This window comes from Canis lupus, chromosome 32 (genome assembly GCF_048164855.1).
Source record: "Canis lupus baileyi chromosome 32, mCanLup2.hap1, whole genome shotgun sequence".
Lineage (NCBI taxonomy): Eukaryota > Metazoa > Chordata > Mammalia > Carnivora > Canidae > Canis > Canis lupus.
Genome location: NC_132869.1, coordinates 35429281 through 35449624, shown reverse-complemented (window position 1 = coordinate 35449624; position 20344 = coordinate 35429281). Strand labels below are relative to the sequence as shown.

Below are 20344 nucleotides of genomic sequence, written 5' to 3'. Positions count from 1 at the left end.
TTTGTTGTGGTTTTTTTAATATTTTATTTATTTATTCATTTGTTGAGAAAGAAAGAGAGAGAGAGCTGGGGGAGGAAGAGAGGGAGAGAGAGAGAGACCTCAGACTCCATACCCAGTGCAGAGCCTGATGCAAGACTCGATCACACAACCCTGAGATCATGACCTGAGCCAAAATCAAGAGTCAGATGCTCAACTAACTGAGCCACCTGGGCACCCTAGCATCATCTTTAATCCTCAAAATACTCCATTAAGTAAGTATCTTTATCCTCTTTTTATAAGTGAAAGAACCAATACTCTGGAAAATCAAGTATGTGATCCAAAATAGAGTCAAAATTCAAACTTGGCTCTGACTCCAAAGCTCACTCTTCTTGCCACATCATAATGATTGCAGATTGATGGATTTTCTTTGTAACTACAGCTTTTCTTTTTATCCAGAACTGTGTTCCTAAAAATTGGTGCTAGTCTCAAAACAAAGTCTCCGGGGCCCCAGGAGACAGGTCAGTGAGGGGTTGAGGCCTCATCGTAAGCCTCCTGCACAGTCATGGAAATGATGTCCACCTGCCTGCCATCCCACGAGAGTCACATGTTGGGAGCATCTTTTCTTTCAGGACTATGTTGCAGTTGCCATCTGGAAATTCTCCTGGGCTGTGACCCAGACTCTTTACATTAAAAAACAATTCTTAGTGAAACCAAGGAGCATGTTTTGGTTCCAGATATTATTTTATGGAAAAGACTAACAAGAAACATTTTTTTTAAGGGGCACCTGGGTGGCTCAGGGGTTGAGCATCTGCCTTTGGCTCAGGTCATGATCCCCCGGGGTCCTGGGATTGAGTCCCCCATTGGGCTCCCTGCAGGGAGCCTGCTTCTCCCTCTGCCTGTGTCTCTGCCTCACTGTGTCTCTCATGAATAAATAAATAAAATCTTTAAAAAAAATAAATAAACTGTTTTTTCCAAATCCTTGGAAAAGCCCACTGCTCTCATTATCCATGGATCAACTTGACTTTCCTTGTGTTTTTGGACGATCTTGTAATTAACTACTTCTGGGATATCAATCCTCAGTCCAGTGGTGAGGAGCGGCATGTGTTGATGTCTGGATGTGACAAATTTATTCTCTGCCCACATCTATCAGCACAGGCAGAGAATCTCCAGTTCCAGACTAGAGGAACACAATGGTTGTCTAGAATGAGGCCTATGCAACACTCTCCTTTTTTTCTCACTATTTACACACCCCACCTTGGGCTCATTCACTGTCTTGTCACCACTGTCCTCCTAGGATGCTCCTGAGGCCTCAGCATTTTTCTTTCAACCAAACTGACATCTTTTTCCTGAAAACATTCATCCACTGGCCCTAGTGTTCCTTCTTGCATCATCTAAAGCAAATCTAGGGATCCCTGGGTGGCGCAGTGGTTTAGCGCCTGCCTTTGGCCCTGGGCACGATCCTGGAGACCCGGGATCGAATCCCACGTCGGGCTCCCGGTGCATGGAGCCTGCTTCTCCCTCTGCCTATGTCTCTGCCTCTCTCTCTCTCTGTGTGTGACTATCATAAATTAAAAAAAAAATTAAAAAAAATAAATAAAGCAAATCTAATTCCTTTCCGATGTGACAGCTCTTTGCATATCTCAAGATATAGCCCCATCTTCCAGAGGCCTCTTTTCTTGGAGGTGAACATCTTAGGTCCAATAACCATTTCCTGGATAATACCTCTGAGTTTCCTAACCTCACAAACAACTTCTGTACCCACTTACTCTTTTATCCATCTTCCTTATATTGGCCAGGGATCTTTCATCAGCTGGCCATATAAATCCAATTCAGGGAAGCCTGGGTGGCTCAGTGGTTGAGTGCCTGCCTTTGGCCCAGGGTGTGATCTTGGAGTCCCGGAATCGAGTCCCACATCAGGCTTCCCTGCATGGAGCCTGCTTCTCCCTCTGCTGCTCTCTTTCTCTGTGTCTCTCATGAATAAATAAAGTCTTTAAAAAAAAAAAAGAAATCCAATTCAAATCAAGGATTAACAAACAAGAGGGGAGAGGCCGGGAATTTATTGGTTCACAAAGCTGAAAATTCCAGGAAACGGATTTTTGCCTTCAGGCATGGCTGAATCCAGGAACTCAAACAATGTTATCAGGTCTCAGTTTCGTTTTATCCATTTCTTAACTCTGCTTTCTTCTGCGTTGTCTTCTTCTCAAACATAAGCTTTCAGTGCAGTGAGTCATCATAACTCCAGGCTAACATTCTTCCAGTTTTGCAGTCTTAGTGGAATGGCTGCATTTCTTTCCCCATGGTTGCAACCAAAGTCCCAGATCTAGGTCTTTCGTGCAGGTCTGGGTTGCTTGTGTTTCCTTGAAGCCAGAGGATAAGCTGAATCACTGAGAACCATATAGACTGAGGGAAAGAAGACTCCTCAAAGGAAAAATTCCATTGCTTTTATCAGAAAAGTGAGAGTAAATGTTAGGCAGGAAAAAAAAAAAAAAAAAGAAAACAGATATCTACTCCATCTATCCACTCCATCACTCTTACCCTCTCAGCAATATCCGCTTCACTCTCTTATCTTTCTGTCCACCAGAGTGCTCAGCACAACAGAGGCCAAAAAGTACTTGCTGAATGGGCAAGTTATGCTCAGAGAAGGCCAGCTCTATCCCCCTCACACCCAAAAAAAGACGAAGAAGATGAAGATTACCCCAATGGGAGGCAAGTTACTCAACAAATATTTATTGACTGTATACTCTGTGCCCAGACACTGCTCTAGATGAATGAGCAAAACAGACAAAGCTCTCACCTCCAAGGACCTTACCTTCTGGTAGGGAGTGTGAGGAAAGACAACAGCAACAATAAGCAAATGAAGAGATAAATATATAAAATGTGGCAGGGATGCAAAATTCTTATCCGTACTACAACATGGATAAACCCTGGTGACATTATGCTAAGTGAAATAAGCCACACACAGGATATGAGGTCTGTAGACTGATCGAATTCATAGAAACAGAAAGTAGAATGGTGGTTGCCAGAGGACGAGGTGGTGGGGTAGTGGTCAGTGGGTAAAGAGTTTCAGCCGGGGAAGATGAAAAGGTTCTGGAGGTGGATGGTGGAGGTGGTTGCACAGCAATGTGAATGCACTTAATGCCACCAAACTGTACGCTTTAAAATGGCTAAAATGGTAAATTTCACATTACATGTATTTTATCATTTCACCCAGCTGGCCTAGTGAGTGAAGCATGTGACTCTTGATCTTGGAGTCATGAGCTCGAGCCACATCTTGGGTGCAGAGATTGCTTAAAAATAAAATGTTTAAAAAAGAAAGGCAGGTGATAATAAATGCTGTAAAGAAACAAAGTCAGGGAGAGGGGAATAGGAAATGGAGTGGAGAACAGGGAGATGTTATTCTTAGGCAAAGGATCAGAAAATTTCTTTCTGATCATCCACCAGTGTTGAGGTAGGAGTCCAGAATGAGGCAGGGGTGCTCCACTGACCACAGGAGCACCAGGAGAACGTGCCAGATGGAAGCAACGGTAACTGCAAGGACCCTGGGGCGGCAGTGATGGGCTTGGTAAGGACCAAGAGGAGGCTAGTGTGGCTGGGATCCTGGGAATAAGGCAGAGCAGCAGGGATTGAAGTCCAGGGGCAGTTAGGGTAGGATCCTGCAGGGCCTTGGAGGCCATTATAAGAGTTTCGAGTTTGGGGGATCTGAGTGGCTCAGTTGGTTAAGCATCTGACTCTTGGTTTCCACTCAAGTCATGATCTCAGGGTTGTGAGATTGAGCCCCGTGTCAGGCTCCCTGCTCAGCAGGAAGTCTGCGTGTGATTCTTTCTCTTCCTCTCCCTCTGCTCCTCCCATGCTTGTGCACTCTCTCTCTAAAATCTATCAATAAGTCTTAAAGAAACAACTTTGGGTTTTACTTTAATGAATTGAGAAGCCATAGAATGGCTTGAGCAGCATATTACTTGCCCTTTTTCTACTCCTTTAAAAAAAATTTTTTTTTAGATCTCAAACATGTTAAAATAGTGTGTAACTATCACTTTACTAGTACATAACTATCACCAATGATTTAACAATTATTAACATCTTGCCAAGTTTGCTTCTTTTTGGTTGCTGAGTTTTTTAAAGCAAATTTTCAGACATCATGATATTTCATCATAGTTAAATGTACATCTCTAGAAAATTAAAGACTTTTCCTAAATATTGATGATACCATGCTTGTTCCTAACAAAATTAATGATTCTTTCATATCTATATCCAAATTTCACCATGTGTCCCAAAATGTCGTTTTATAGTTGGTTTGTATAACTCAGGATCACACATTGCATTTTCCAGTATGTCTCCAAATGTTTTACATCCCTAGATGTAGACAGTCTCTCATCCTATCCCTGCACCCTTTTTCATCACGTGTTGACTACCAAATTGGTTAGGGCAGTGTCCTATGGAATATCCACATTTTGGTATCGTGACTTGCATTTTAAAGGACCATGTGTGTGGATAATGGACTTTAAGGGACAAGGAAGGGATCCAAGAGACCATTTCGGGGGGCACTGCAATAAGAACAAACTCTAAGCCCACAAGGATAAGAGCACAAGAATGGAAACCATAGGGGGAGAGAGTTGTCAACATGCTGGGAGGATGAAAAGCTAATAGAGTTATCTAGTCGGTCTTATCCAAGTAGAAGCTGACTCCTGAGAGACTGTACATTGGTAATACCATGCAAAGTGTGCCGGAATGGCTCAGGGACTGGGGGCACCTGGTAAACAGAGGCAAAGAGGAAACTAAAAACAAGAGGCTTGGTTGATAATGACACTTAGGGTTTTCCTCCAAAGAGCACTCTCTCTGTCTCCTTCAGTGAGGCAGTCTGTTGATAACCCTCTCTATGAAATCAGAGCTTCCATAAAAAAAGCTTCCAAGCTTTTCGGCATCTCGCTCTTCAATAAGAATAGTCAAAGATTACCAGTGAGTTGGGGAAAGCTTCCAACACTAAAGACAGAATAAAACAAAAGGAAAACAGGAACTGAGAGGAAACAAAGACAGTGCAGGGAGCAGAATAAAACTTACAAATAAACAGAGGCCCATCCATACTTGATATCCTCAGAAGAATACAAGAAGATATCGTGAACATGTAGAAAGAACACAATGCTATAAAAAGCAACAGAGGACAATACAGAGCTTTGAGAAATCAAAAGTATGGTAGCCAGTGGGAGGCCTGGATGGCTCAGTTGGTTAAGCATCTAACTCTTGGTTTCAGCTCTGGTCATGATCTCAGGGTCGTGGGTTACAGCCCCAGTTGTGCTCCATGCTCACTAAACAGTCTTTTTTTTTTTAAGACTTTATTTATTCATGAGAGACAGAGAGAGGGACAGAGACATAGGCAGAGAGAGAAGCAGGCTTCCCTTAGGGAGCCCCATGCAGGACTCAATCTCATGACACCCTGACCCGAAGGCAGATGCTCAACCTTTGAGCCACCTAGGTGTCTCATCACTGCAGAGTCTGTCTGAAATTCTTTCCCCCTCTCTCTTTCCGCTCTTCCCTTTGCTTGTGCACGTTATTTCTCTCCCTCTTAAATAAATAAATAAATAAATAAATAAATAAATAAATAAATAAAATCTTCAAAATTATGGTAGCTAAAATAAAACTATTTTTAAATATTTTACAAATTTATTTATTCATGAGAGACACAGAGAAAGAGACAGAGACATAGAGGGAAAAGCTAGCTCCTCACAGGGAGCCTGATGTGGGACTCAATCCCAGGTCCTGGATCATGCCCTGACCCAAAGGCAGATGCTCAACCATTGAGCCACCCAGGAGTCCCAGAAATGAAAATAATTTAAATGGAAGTATTGGAAGGTACAGTCTATGAAATTCATCCAAAAATAAAAAGATAAAGGCAGCAGGTTTTTAAATTAAGGGACAATCCAAGAGGTCTGAAAGCCAATGAATTGGAGTTTCAGAAAGAAAGAACAAAGAAAATGGAGAAGAGGAAATTTCAGAAGAAATATTACAAAGAAATTTCTCAGAACCAACGGTCATGAGTGCCCAAATTGAAAGGGTCACTGAGTGCCTGGCACAATGACTACAAATTTTAGAACATTAGGAATGCAGAGAAGAGCATGAAAACTTCTAGAGAAGAAAAAAAATTGCATACAAAGAGTTAAGAATCAAAAAGACATCAGACATCTCACAACCTGTGTGTCTCAAAATCGAGAAAAAAATGATTTCCAGTCTAGAATTCTGCACCCTGCAAAACTATCATTCAAGAGTGATGGCAGATTAAGGATATGTTCAGATACACCAAACTTCACAATTTTATCTTCCATGTGCCCTTTCTCAGAAAGCTACTAGAGGATGCGCTCCAGCAAAATGATGAAGTAAGTCAGAGAAGAAAACTTGGGATCTGGGAAAAAGAGATCCAACCTAGGAAGAAATAGAGAAAGGAAGCTTGAGGATAAGAGCTGAGCCCAAGCCCAAGGGGTACCCAGTCCAAAATAGAGGAGGAGACTAGAGGATTCTAGGAGAAGCTCTGGTAAAATAATGACACTGGAAGAAAGAGGCACTGATGCACTATCTGTTTAACCATGTAGACAATTGTCCGAGAGGCTGTTGAAGGTCAAAGAAAACTTGCAAATGAAAGAAAGAATGAGAGACTTATCAACTCCACATAAAAACAAAATCTATATGAGAAAGGAAATGTCACATGGTATACAACTTGACTCAGGAAAGAACAGTATTTAATCATAATAAGCAAACATTAAATACTGATTTTACTAATAATTACAATAGGTCTTGATTAGGATGGCTTAGGCAAATAAATGACCATAGAGAGGGGAGCTGTTTAAGAAAGGTGAGTTTCTGTACACCACAATCGAAAATGAATGGGTTGTGCCTAAAATTACACATCAAAAAAATTAAGAAATAGAAGTTTAAGCAATTAGAACAGGTGTCAACAAATGATATGCCACAGGCCAAATCTGTTTTTGTAAATAAGATTGTACTGGGATATGTCCACACCCACTCATTTACCTATTGCCTAGGGCTGTTTTCTAGCTACAAGGAGAGCTGAGCGATTGCAACAGACTGGCCCAAAATGCTGAAAATATTTCCTATGTGGTCTTAGGCGGAAAAAGTTTGCACTTCTACAGAAAAAGTAAACCCCCAGGGGACCTGGGTGGCTCAGTGGTTGAGCATCTCCCTTTGGCTCAGGTCATGATCCCAGAGTCCTGGGATCGAGTCCCATGTCAGACTCCCCAGAAGGAGCCCGCTTCTCCCTCTGCCTATATCTCTGCTGATGTAGAATAGTGGAGAGAGGGATCCCTGGCTGGCGCAGCGGTTTGGCGCTTGCCTTTGGCTCAGGGCGCGATCCTGGAGACCCGGGATCGAATCCCACGTCGGGCTCCTGGTGCATGGAGCCTGCTTCTCCCTCTGCCTGTGTCTCTGCTTCTCTCTCTCTCTCTCTCTCTCTCTGTTACTATCATAAGTAATTAAAAAATAAAAGATTTAAAAGAAAAAAAAAGAATACTGGAGAGAAATACATAAAGCATTAGTAGCCAGAAGGGTTAAAAATGATTTTTCTCAGATGTTATCTTTTTGTTATAAGCCTTCAGTATTGGTTGGCTTTTTTTTTAAGTCATGTGCATTACTACTTTTAATAAAAATTTTAAAATTATTGTTTTTAAGGAGTTGTCCTGATGCCCCGGGGGCGGGGGGGAGGCGGGGAGGCACTGGACTGACATCAGGGTTCATGCCTGAGCCTTGCCCTGCTGTCTCCTGCTCTTTGCCAGCTGTCCATCATCCCATCTAAATGAGGCTGAGTGAGTCAGAGCTGCCTGGCCAGAGTCTCACAGGAACTGGAACCAATTCCTGATATCAGACTTGGACAGAGTTGCCTCCTGCCTCAAGCCATCACTTGGTATTGTCAATTTCATCAATGAGTGACAGCGTAATAGCTCCGTGGTTTAAGTTACTATGAGCTCTACTATTAGATTGCCTGGCTTCATAAACTTCAAGCTCCCCCTCGAATTAGCTCTGACCTGGGCAAGTTATTTAATTTCACTGTATCTCAGTTTTGCCATTGATAAACAGGACTAATGATACCTCCTTATAGGGTTGTGGTGAGCTTCATTCAACTAAAACATGTGGAAACACTTGGCACAGTGGCAGGCACATACAAGCCTACTGAATGTTAGCTATTAGTATTCCCGTTTTCACAGATGACACAGATGAGGTCCAGAGGGGGAAAGTGGCAGACACAAATGTCACACAGGGGACTGGAAGCAGAGCTAGGTCTAACGCCTGGGACTTCTTTTTGTCTTGTGCAATGCTCTCTCCTGGCACCACTCTAAGTTGCTTATATATGCATAAAGCATCTCTGGAAAGATACACAAGAGATGAGCACCAGTGGCTACCGAGGGGTGAGCGGAGCCAGAGTGGAAGGGGGAGCCTATTTTCACTTTAAAATGTTCAAGTCAAAAACCAAACAAAACAAAAATTTCAAGTCAGGGACACCTAGGTAGTTGAGTGTCTGCCTTTGGTTCAGGTGGTGATCCAGGGGTCCTGGGATCGAGTCCTGCATCAGGCTCCTTGCATGGAGCCTGCTTCTCCCTCTGCCTATGTCTCTGCCTCTCTCTGTGTGTGTCTCTCATGAAAAAATAAATAAAATCTTAAAAAAATTTTTTTCAAGCCATGTGACTGTATCATTAGCACAAAAACCAGAAGCCACATAGATTAACTAAATATATGAGATGAATAATGGCTTTTTTCACGGTGGAGATCAAACAAGATAGCAAAAGTGAAAGTCTTTTCTACATCGCAGTGGTATCCAGAAGTAAAAGGTTATTACTAGCAACCCCGGTGCTTTTTAGTAAAAGGAAACTTTGCTCTGGATTTGTCGAACAAGCCGTGGGAAGGGGCATGGATTTCACTAGCCAGGGTCTCCTCTTGGAAGGCAGAATGGGTTTCCTTGGCCACAGGTGAAGCCATCTTGGAGGGCAATGGAAATTTCCACCTCGGCACCTTGCAGATGAAAGGCACCCTCCCCCCCAAACCAGCTCTCCCAAACTCAACATTTTGCATCCAGGCCCCCACTTGGACAACTCTTCTGGAAAACATGATTAAGCCTGCAAAACCTGGGGGTTTTATTGGGGATGACAGTGAGGGCCACAGTTTGTTTTTCAAGGGAGGGAACGAAGTCCCAGAAATAGCTGAGCCTGAGCTGGCAGGCGGCTGGCAAAGAGCAGGAGGCTCCAGGGCAACGCTCCCAGGCCATGTTGACTTTGGACGGGCTGCTTGAGCATTGTAAACAATTGCAGAAATGATTTCCTACCCTGGCAAAAGTCTTGTTTGGACAAGGGGTCCCCCCCCCTTCTTTAAAAGGCAGTTTTATCATTTGTTTGCAAAAATGCTCAATCCCCTCTTTCTTTTCTTGTTCCCTCTGTGGCTCTGGTCTCCCCCAGAGCCAGATGAAAAATCTTTGTGTTTCTTTAATGTTAACCAAACCCCCATTCCTTCTTTTTAAACGGTTCCAGGTCTGTTGGACAAATACTCCCCAGCAACAGGACTTACAAGGGTCTGTTAAGGATTTTGTTAGGCTGGAGTCTTTAGCCAGAGTGACTTAAAATATTTTTTTTCTCCTTGTTTATTACATTTTAAACTCCTAGCACAATAAAAGCTGCATACAAGGATTGGGAGAGCAATAAAAATACGACTCATAATGTCTTGGCCTGACTAGCTAATGCTCCATCTAGACACTGATGTAACAGATTTGGTCTCACCCACCCCTCCCAAGATGTCAGACTAGTAAATAAAATGGGTTGTCTATAAAGGAAAAAAGCATAGGATGGGACTGTGAGCCTGTCGGACTGCTGGCCAGGGTGGGGCTCTGAGAGGCTGAGAGATAGACTGCATGTTCTGAAAATCAGCCAGAATATTGAGCCATTCAGAAAGAAGGAATACTCTGTTCTTGACCACCCAGGGCAAGGGCAACCACAGAGCAGATGAAGAAGGTGATATGCTAACCCAATACCACCTGTCACCAAAGGACGAAAGGAAGAAGTAAAAATAGGGAGGGGATGGAGGAGAGAGAGAGAAAGGGGACAGGAGGTAAGTAAGGGGTGCGGGAGGAGAGGCCCATAGTCCCTGCTGGAACAGAAGCTGGCTCCAACTGGGTAACTGAGGGGAATTCAATGAAGAGACAATTGACAAGGTTTAGGCAAGAAGTGAGGGGGGCCAAAGGGGATGGAGCTACATCCCAGAGCTAACAACAGCAGGGAGCTGTCCTACCTCCAGGCTGGAAGGCCCCCCTCCAAGGATGTCACACAAAAAGTTACATTCTTCTCATTCATCCCATCAACAGGAAATCTATTGCTCTATTTGAAGACATGAAAAAAAAATACAACCAACGAAAAGATGAATCCAAATTAAGAATGTACATAGGAGGAAACGGGGGTGTCAAAAGACTCATGGTAAGCATTAAATCTATTTAAACATACAATTGCACACTTATAACTGCAATGATTATGTTGACCAGGAAAATAATACAGTTGTGAGAGTTATCATGAAAAAAGAAAAAAAAAACTATAAAATGTGTTGTTGTTGTTGTTTTTAAATTTTATTTATTTATTCATGAGAGAGGCAGAGAGAGGCAGAGACATAGGCAGAGGGAGAAGCAGGCTCCCTGTGGGGAGGGGAGCCTGATGCGGGACTCGATTCCAGATCCCTGGGGTTACAACCTGAGCCAAGGGCAGATGTTTAACCACTGAGCCATTCAGTCACCCCTGTTTACTTTTCTTACAGTAAAATATACATAACATAAAAATTACCATTGTAACTGATTTCAAATGTACAGTTCTGTGGCATTAAATCCATTCACATTGTTGTGCAACCACCACAATCATCCATCCACAGAACCTTTTCATCTTCCTCAGCTGAAACTTTATATCCATTAAATAGTACAGTAGCTCCCCGAGCCCCCACCATTCTCTGTGTCCTTGACTATTTTAGGAAACTTGTAGAAGAGGAATCCTACAGGGGTGCCCAGGTGGCTCAGTTGGTTGAGCATTTGCCTTTGGCTTAGGTGGTGATCCCTGGGGGTCCTGGGATCGAGCCAGCATCAGGGTCCCTACTCAGAGGGGAGCCTGCTTCCCCCTCTGCCGCTCCCCCATGCTTGGGCTTTCTCTCTCTCTTTCTGTCAAATAAATAAATAAAATCTTAAACAGAGAGAGAGAGAAAGAGGAATCCTACAGTTTGTGTCCTTTCCTAACTGGGTCCTTTCATCTAGCATAGTATCTTCAAAGTTTATCCATGTTGTAGCATGTCTCAGAATTTCCTTCAGTTTTAAGGCGGAATGATATTCCACTCTGTGTATGTCCCACATTTTGCTTATTTATTCATCTGTTGATGGACACTTGGGTTGCTTCTTTCATTTGACTACTGGGAATAATGTTGCTATGAAAATGGGTGTTCAAATATCTGTTCAAGCGCCTGCTTTCACTCACTTCCTTTGGGTAGATACTTGTAATAGGGATTACTGGATCATATGATAATTATTTATTTAATTTTTTGAAGAACTGCCAGACCATTGCCACAGCAGCTGCAAGGGAAGTTGTTTAAACCACTAATGTCCTTATTTTTCTTAGGAGAGAGAAAATGACATTGTTTCTCTTCTGAAATGATAAATGGAGAAATATCAGTCAAAGACATTTCAAATGACAAAGATAACCACCAGGAGAACTAAAAACACTCGGATTACTTTCCAAATTATCTGAAAGCAACAAACAGAAACAGACCACACAGAAGCATAAAAGCAGAGAACACAAAATATTACAGAAGTAGGCCAAATCTACCTGTTATAGGGATGAATCAAACTGATATAATCTCACTTTTCAAGAAAATGAAAGCCAATTATGAGTTATCAAAAGACTGAGGCCTAGGACAAAAGAACCTGGAAAGGTTGAAATTAAGGCAGGAACAAACATATTGCAGGCAAACAAAAAGTAGAGAAGAGTTCTGTTAATAATAACAGGCTGACATCATAAAGAATGAAATGTTGCCATTTGCAATGACATGGATGGAGCTAAAGAGTATTATGCTAAGGGAAATAAGTTAATAAGAGAAAGATAAATACCATATGATTTCACTCATATGTGGAATTTAAGAAACCAAACAGATGAACATTTGGGAAGGAGAAAAGAGGGAAACAAATCATGAGAGATTCTTAAAGATAGAGAAGAAACTGAAGATTGATGGAGGGAGGGGGGTGGGAGATGGGATAGATGTCTGATGGGTATTACGGAGGGTACTTATCACGATGGGTGCTATATGTAAGTAATGAACCATTGAACCCTACTCCTGAAACCAATGTTAAACTGTATGTCAACTAACAAGAATTTAAATTAAAAGAATAATAACAGTTTGAATTCGAGCCAATAAACACTATAACAAATAATAACATTGAAATGCATAAAGTAAAAATATAAAAATTATAAGGACTAATCAATATAATACAATACTGAAATAAATACAGAAATAGAATTGTAATAAGATGCTTTCACTCACATCTCTCAGACCTTGACAAATCACATAGACTAAAAGTTATGATTCTGACATTCCAAATACCATATTTTATAATATTGATGCTAGATAGCTAACTAACTAGCTAGACAGGTAATAGGTATATAAAGCATATACATCTCTATATGTAGAATCTGAATCTAGAGACTCTTATTTTCAAGCCTCCATGAGACATATGTAAATATTAAAAGTACAGTAGGCCATAAAGAAAAGGATTTACCAAAAAATGGAGGGATGCCTGACTGGCTCAGTTAGTAGAGCATGCAACTCTTGATCTCGGGATTGTGAGTTCAAGCCTCACATTGGGTGTAAAAAGACAAAATCTTAAAAAAAAAAAAGTGCACTTTGACTATAGTGCACTAAAACTGTCAATGAAAAATAAAAATTAGAACAAAAATTAGAATACCATCTCTTAAGTGACTTCTGAATCAAAGGTGAAATCAAAACAGTAACCATAGAATATGTAGAAAACAAAGAAAACACTGTATATAAAAACCTATGACCTTGAAAACATGCTCAGTGATAGATGTCAGACACAAAAGGCAACATACTGTAGGATTCCATTTCTATAAAATCTCCAGTACAAGCAAATCCATAGAGACAGAAAGTAGACAAGTGGCTGCCCAGAGCTGGGGGAGGGTACAAGGGGAGTAGCTGTTTAATGGATGTGAGGTGTCCTCTTGGGGGTGATGAAAATGTTCTGGAACTGGATAGTGGTGATGACCATACAACATTGAAAATGTACTAAATGCCACTGAGTTCTTTACAATGGCTTAAATGATAAATCACATGTCAATGTATATTTCACCACAAAGAAAAAAAAATCTATGGAAAGAGGGATTTATGTTTCCATTGATGGTAGACTAGATAATGCTGACCAAACTGAGGACACTAAAATCTGGACAGAATATGAAATACATCTGACTGGAGGATGGAAGATCTAACAAGACAATGAAAAATTATAGTGTTAAAATTCAGAAAAAGGAAATCTGGAGTTTGCCTTTCCGCAGTGGGCATCAGGTGAGTCCACAAGGAGCACTTGAGAGGTAGAGAAGCTGAGTGCAGTATCTTAACAGCCTTTTGGGGCTGGGGATAAAAACCGCGGAGTCTGTTCTGACACCCACTGGTCTACTGCAATACAGTTCAGATGGTGACTACCTGGAATTCACATCAAAGTCCACTTCAGACACCAGCCACACTTTGGGGGTCCCTAGGCCATCTTCATTTCTGACCACTTGGCTACATATTCAAGGGTTCCCATGACTCCCATAGGTTCAATATTTTCTTTTCTCTTAAGATTTTATTTTTAAATAATCTCAACACCCAACATGAGGCTCGAACTCATGACCCCAAGATCAAGAGTCACATGGCTCCACCACCTGAGCCAGGAGTCCCAGATTCAATATTTTCACAGAACTGAGGAAAGCACCATACTTATGATTGCAGTTTTATTATAAAAGAGCAGCCAATGAAAAGACACAAAAGGCAAGATTTGGGAAGTTCCCCAACACCATGCTTCTAGGCCGTCTCCCCATGGCATCAGTTCATTTCACTCTGCCAGTGTGTCCATAGAGCTTCAGTATCTCGAGGTTTTGTTGGGGCTTATTGAAAAGACATGCTGATTGAATCACTGGCCATCAATCTGCAGGTCCCATTCTCTTCCCGGAGGTTGGGAGGTCAGGCTGATATCACAGCTCGATCAGCCCCTGTCCAAAGCTATGAAAGGACTCAGCAAGATTCAACTCATTAGCATAAACTCAGGAGTGATCCAAGAGGTTCATGAATAACAAAGACATTCTGACCACTTGGGAAATTCCAGGGGCTTAGAAGCTCTGTTATAGGACCCCAGGAAGAAGAGCAGATATATTCTTTCTTATAAGCTCAGGGCACCCCGGGTTTTTGGTCATGGTTCCCTTATAACAAAATGATCAACCCTGTCAGCATCTACATTTGATATAACATTTATATAACATATACAAAACAACAGTCCAACAATACGTAACATTTGGAGATGCCATTGTGAGATAGGGATGAGAGGCTTTTTTTTTTTTTTTTAATTTTTTTTTTTATTTATTTATGATAGTCAGAGAGAGAGAGAGAGAGAGAGAGAGGGAGGCAGAGAGAGAAGCAGGCTCCATGCACCGGGAGCCTGACGTGGGATTCGATCCCGGGTCTCCAGGATCGTGCTCTGGGCCAAAGGCAGGCGCCAAACCGCTGCGCCACCCAGGGATCCCGGATGAGAGGCTTTTAACTCAATTTCCCAATACATCTGACTGTCAAGATCAGTATTATAATTTTGCCAACAATGCAATGTTACATCGTTATCACACTATGGTAGATGTAACCAGAAAAATAAGTGTTAAAAGATATCGGCATGTCACTACAGTGCCCTTCAGTTACTGATCATTAGTCCAGTCCATAATCATATCATATGACCAAAACGTGTCCCGAGGCAGTATCACTCAGGTTTGGAGGTTTCCATTTGATCTCGTCAGGCTCCAAAAGTAAGACTGGTCTCAGTCATGTTGGCTTGCCCTTTCAGGCATCTGGTATAATCCAGCTAAGAGTCAATATCATCTCTTGCTCTGAACCCCCTTCAAGGTGTTAACATATTCTTGAATTTCCCTCATTGCATAACACATTCATTAATCCCTTTGCCCTCAGCTACTAGTTCCTCTTTTAACTTATACCCAAGTCTTTCCACCTTTGAAAGGGATGTTAGGCTCAGCCTCTGTGCTGGTCTAGACCATAGTCAAGGATGCTAGTCTAACAAGTGTATAGTATGTCTATGCAATTCCTCCCATGGGGAAAAGATGGTTATTAGACATACTGGCATCCACCCCCCTACCCCCATTCCCCAAATCCACTGAAAAAGCAGAAGAATCTATCTAGTGGGGACCCTGCCTTGGCATCCCAATGTTGAATATGAGCCCACACTCATGCAGGCATTAAGCCACACTTCATGCCAGTATCTACTCTCTACTCTCATTTTAGACAACCACTATTTTAATCCACCACTTCAATTTCCTATCAAACTATCTCTGTGACTGGGGAGGAGAATGTCTGCCCATCGTTGGACATTATGGACTATAGAGCATGTTCCTTAGTCTGAAGAAATGTGACTTGGTGGTCCAGACTGGCAGAGAGTCTTCAGTTCCAGGTTTTCTACAGCACTCTGAGTTGAGTATGCAAAGCCCGGCGGGAGTGTTTGCTCTTGCCAGAACCCATTTGCAGCCTCCTTGTGCCACCAGCATTGGTCCCACTTGGCAGCTATGTTCAGGTCCTTCTCCCCAGGAAATTTCCCCATAGCCATCTGCAGTCTCTGCCTCTCTTATTGGAGGATGGAACAGTTCTTATCGGCATGCTGCACCTCAGAGGGTACAAAAGGAATCCATCTAAAGTCACCACATCTGCATTGTCGCAGCCCCCAGGACCATTTATTTCATGGACCTACATGGTTACCTCAGATGGGCACACCAGAATATCTACTCACTGGCTCCAATGACCTGATCCTGAAAGGGAGTTCTTTTTTTTTTTTTTAATTTTTATTTATTTATGATAGTCACAGAGAGAGAGAGAGAGAGAGGCAGAGACACAGGCAGAGGGAGAAGCAGGCTCCATGCACCGGGAGCCCGATGTGGGACTCGATCCCAGGTCTCCAGGATCGCGCCCTGGGCCAAAGGCAGGCGCCAAACCGCTGCGCCACCCAGGGATCCCTGAAAGGGAGTTCTTATAACGATGTTCAAACAGTGTTTTCTTAGACTCGGTATTTGTCTGTTTGGCACCCATTAATCTCAGGCCAAACTGACAGTCCCAATTGTGTATATTTCACCTGTGACCTGGAGCCCGTAATCTGAACACCTGCTCTCACTCTAACACACCACACCAACATCCCTCATCCCAAACCACCCAGGGCCGGGGACCAGACAACTAGTGACAGCCCCTATATGCCAAAGCCCAGATGAACTAGTCAAACTAGCCAATCCTAAACAAGTCACCTTTGGCTGCCTTGCCTTTCCCAAAGAACCCCTAATAAAGGCTGTGGCCTGTGTCTTCCCCTCATTCCTCTCTGTCTCCTCACCAGCACTCATGCTTCTCCATATGGCCCTGTGTGGTGTAACTTGCCCCCTGCAGGAAATGTAAGTAATGAAAATCTTTCAATGGTGTTAGCCTCCAAGTGTCAGCACTCAGTTGCTCTCATAAATTGCAACCCAGCACAAATAAGAAGGACACTGACGTGTTCTACTTTAATGCACCCCTCAAATTCCCATGATGGCTTCCGTTGGGCTGTGCCCTAAATGGGCATCCCTTTATGTTAATTTCTTTTAAAGATTTAATTTTTTTAAAGGACTCTCTATACCCAACATGGGACTCAAGCTTACAACCCTGAGATCAAGAGTCGCATGTTCTACCAACTGAGCCGACTAGGCACCCCAAGCATCCCTTTAATAGGCCAGTTTTCCATTGTCCATCTTCCTGATCATATGGCCAGGCCATTGGCCACTGCCCCAATGAGTCAGTAAAAACCCAGAGGGGCAAACAGCATGTAACTCAGTCCACTGAGCTGGTTTGTTGGTATTTTTTAAGTTTTATGCATTTATTTGAGAGAGAGAGAGAGAGAGAGAGAGACCACGAGTGGGGGTGGGGGGCAGAGGGAAAGAATCTCAAGCAGACTCCCCATTGAATACAGAGCCTGAGGCAGGCTTGATCTCCAGACCCTGAGATCATGACCTGAACCCAAACCAAGAGTCTGTTACTTAACTGACTGAGCCACCCATCAGGCCTTCCTGAACTGATTTGTTTTTAGCAGACTTCTAAGCAGAAAGTTGCCCATTCACCTTGGAACTTCCATCCAAAAACCAAGAAGCTCTTTGTTGGTTAACAGAGAGCTTGTTCACTGCCTGGGCACTGTCCATGTTGAAGTAAGTTACAGTAGCTCCTCAGATGGTTGCAAAGTCAGTCTCAGGGCAAGAGTCTACCTGTTTGTGACTATGCCAAGTAACTCTTCGTATTCCCTCTGAACTTCATCAAAGAACTTGGAAACCATAAAAAAGTACTAAATAGAAATTCTGGATATGAAAAATACCATAACTGACAAATAAGAACTCAGTGTGTGGAATTCATGGCAAAGGAGACAAAGCTGAGGAGAGAACTAATGTACTAAAAAATAGAACTGAGGAAATATCCAGATAGCATAGAGAGTCAAAATTCAATAAAACATAGAAATAAAAGAAGCAATATACTGAGAAGTTTTAACAGACATGTAACTGGAGTCCCTACATAAGGAGAAAGAAATCACATAGAAACATATCTGAAGAGAAAATGGTTAAGAAGTTTCTAGAACTGGTGAAAGATGCAAGAATTCTACAAACTCATAAAGAAAATGTGAAACAGAAAATCACATATAGACAAACCACAAGCTCAGACACAAAGAAAATCTTAGGACAGAAAACAGACAGCTTTTCTTTAAAGGAGCAGTAATTAGAATGACATATTAAAAATCTAAAAAAAGAACAAGGAAGCCCAAAATACAATGTGAGGATATAATCAGAGAGCTGAAATACTACACTGAACAGAAATATTCTTCAAGATTTAAGTTGAAATAAAAACATTTTCAGACAAATAAGAATTCAGAGACTTCATCACCGGCAGATTTGACTCAAAGGGAACCCGAAAGGCTATTCCTCAGGCAAATGGAAAAAAGATATCCAAAGGAAATAGAGAGATGTAGGACGAAATGAAGAGCAACAAAACAAGCAGAAAAATAAATAAGTCTAATTGACTCTTGAAAAGAGGAGGAGGAAGGGAATCAGAAGCAGAAGAGGAAGAAAAGGAAGAAGACGAAGGAAGGGGAGGGGGAGGAGAAAGAGGAAAAGAAAAAAAAAGAAAATCTTGTGAGGTTTGAAATGTATATGGAATTAAAATGCATTTTAAAAAAAATAATAAAATGCATTTTTAAAATTACAGTAGTCAAGGAGGATGATAAACAGAGTTAAAGTGGTCTAAATTCCTTACATTATCTGAGAAGAAGGTAAAACACCAACTAATATTAGACTGATTTGTAATTATTAGGGTAAACACTAATAGAGTAATAAAAAAGGATATAAATTTCAAGCTAATAGAAGCTAGAGGGGTGCCTGGCTGGCCCAGTGGGTTAAGCATCTGCCATCCACTCAGGTCATGATCCCAGGGTCCTGGGATTGAGCCCCACATTGGGCTCCCCGCGAATAGCTCCTGCTTCTCCCTCCTCCCCACTCATGCTCTTTCTTTCTCACTCTCACTCTCTCTTAAATAAATAAATAAATAAATAAATAAATAAATAAATAATCTTTAAAAAAAAGAGAAACTAGAAATAGAATGATAAAATATGTCATCCTAATATAGACAAATAAACCAATAAATAGATATTTATTTGGTCACCTAATTTAGAGCAAAGAGAACATGGCAGTACATTGGGAAAGAAAACATTTTAATATACAGTGTCAGGCTAATTGGATGTTTATATGGAAGAAAGAATTTTGTTCCTTATCTCAGGTCACATGTGAAAATAATTCCAAAGGACTGGAGATCTAAGTATAAAGGCAAAAACAATAGCACTTTTAGAAAGAAACATAAGAGAACATCTTCATAACCTTGTAGTATAAAGATTTTTTATTTACTTATTTGGATTTTAAAGATTTATTTATTGTAGAGAGAGAGAGCATAGGGGGAGGGGCAGAGGGAAGGAAAGAGAATCCCAAGCAGACTCCACCTTGAGCATAGAGCTCCACTTGGGGCTCAATCTTACGACCCTAGGATCATGACCTGAGCTGAGACTAAGAGTTGGATGCTGAGCCAACTGAGCCACCCAGGCTCCCCAGTAAAGATTTTTTTAAAACAGGACTGAAATATGGGGTGTTTTTATGTGGTCAGAAGAGATTTAAAATCCCTAACAAAGCAATAACAAAATGACAGGAAATGAATAACCACTTTGCAATAAAATATATCCAATGAACACAGAAGCAGTACTCAACTTCAATCAGCTTCACTAGTCTAAGGAGATGCAGATTAAAGTCATAAGATATTCCACACTATCTCCAGAATTGACTAAAAAAAATGGGGGGAAAACCCCAGATAATACCAGGTGTTAACAAAGATATAGAGCAAACAGAACTCTCAGAAACTGCTGTTAAGAATGTAAATTGATCTATGGAAGAAATGATTGTCAGTATCTAGTAAAGTTGAAAATAAGGACCCAGTAATTCTTAGATATATATCAAACAGAAATATTTTTTAGGGATGCCTGAGTGGCTCAGTGATTGAACAGACATCGGCCTTTGGCTCATAATTCCAGAATCCTGGGATCGAGTCCCACATCGCAGGGAGCCTGCTCCTCCCTCTGCCTATGTCTCTGCTTCTCTCTGTGTGTGTCTCTCATGAATAAATAAATAAAATATTTTTAAAAAGAAATGTTTTTTTAAATATTTATTTTTGAAAGAGAGAGAGAGAATTAGGAGGGAGAGGGACAGAGAGAAAGGGAGAATCTCAAATAGACTCTGCCCTGACCTCAGCGCCAACTCGAGGCTCAATCTCATGATCCAGAGATCACAACCCTGAGATCACATCTGAGCCCAAACCAAGGGTCAGACACTTAACTGACTGCACCATCCAGGCATCCCAACATACCCAACAGAAATGTGTAATATTCACCTAAAAGATATAGAATGTTCATAGAAGCACTACTCATATACCCTCAAAGTGGAAACTAGCCAAATGCCCATCACCAGTAGTACAAATAAATAAAACAGGGCATATTCATACAGAG

The 20344-nt window shown here is 41.7% G+C and overlaps 1 long non-coding RNA gene across 2 annotated transcripts in view; it reads left to right on the top strand.

The window, feature by feature from the left end:
- The first annotated feature begins 9764 nt into the window (after positions 1-9764).
- The window catches only part of LOC140622801 (uncharacterized), a 36509-nt gene continuing 25929 nt past the window's right edge, over positions 9765-20344 (top strand). For both annotated transcript variants that reach the window (XR_012022464.1, XR_012022465.1), the window contains exons 1-2: positions 9765-10071; positions 10325-10433. This is a non-coding gene — a long non-coding RNA (uncharacterized lncRNA). The remainder of the gene's footprint in view (positions 10072-10324; positions 10434-20344) is intronic.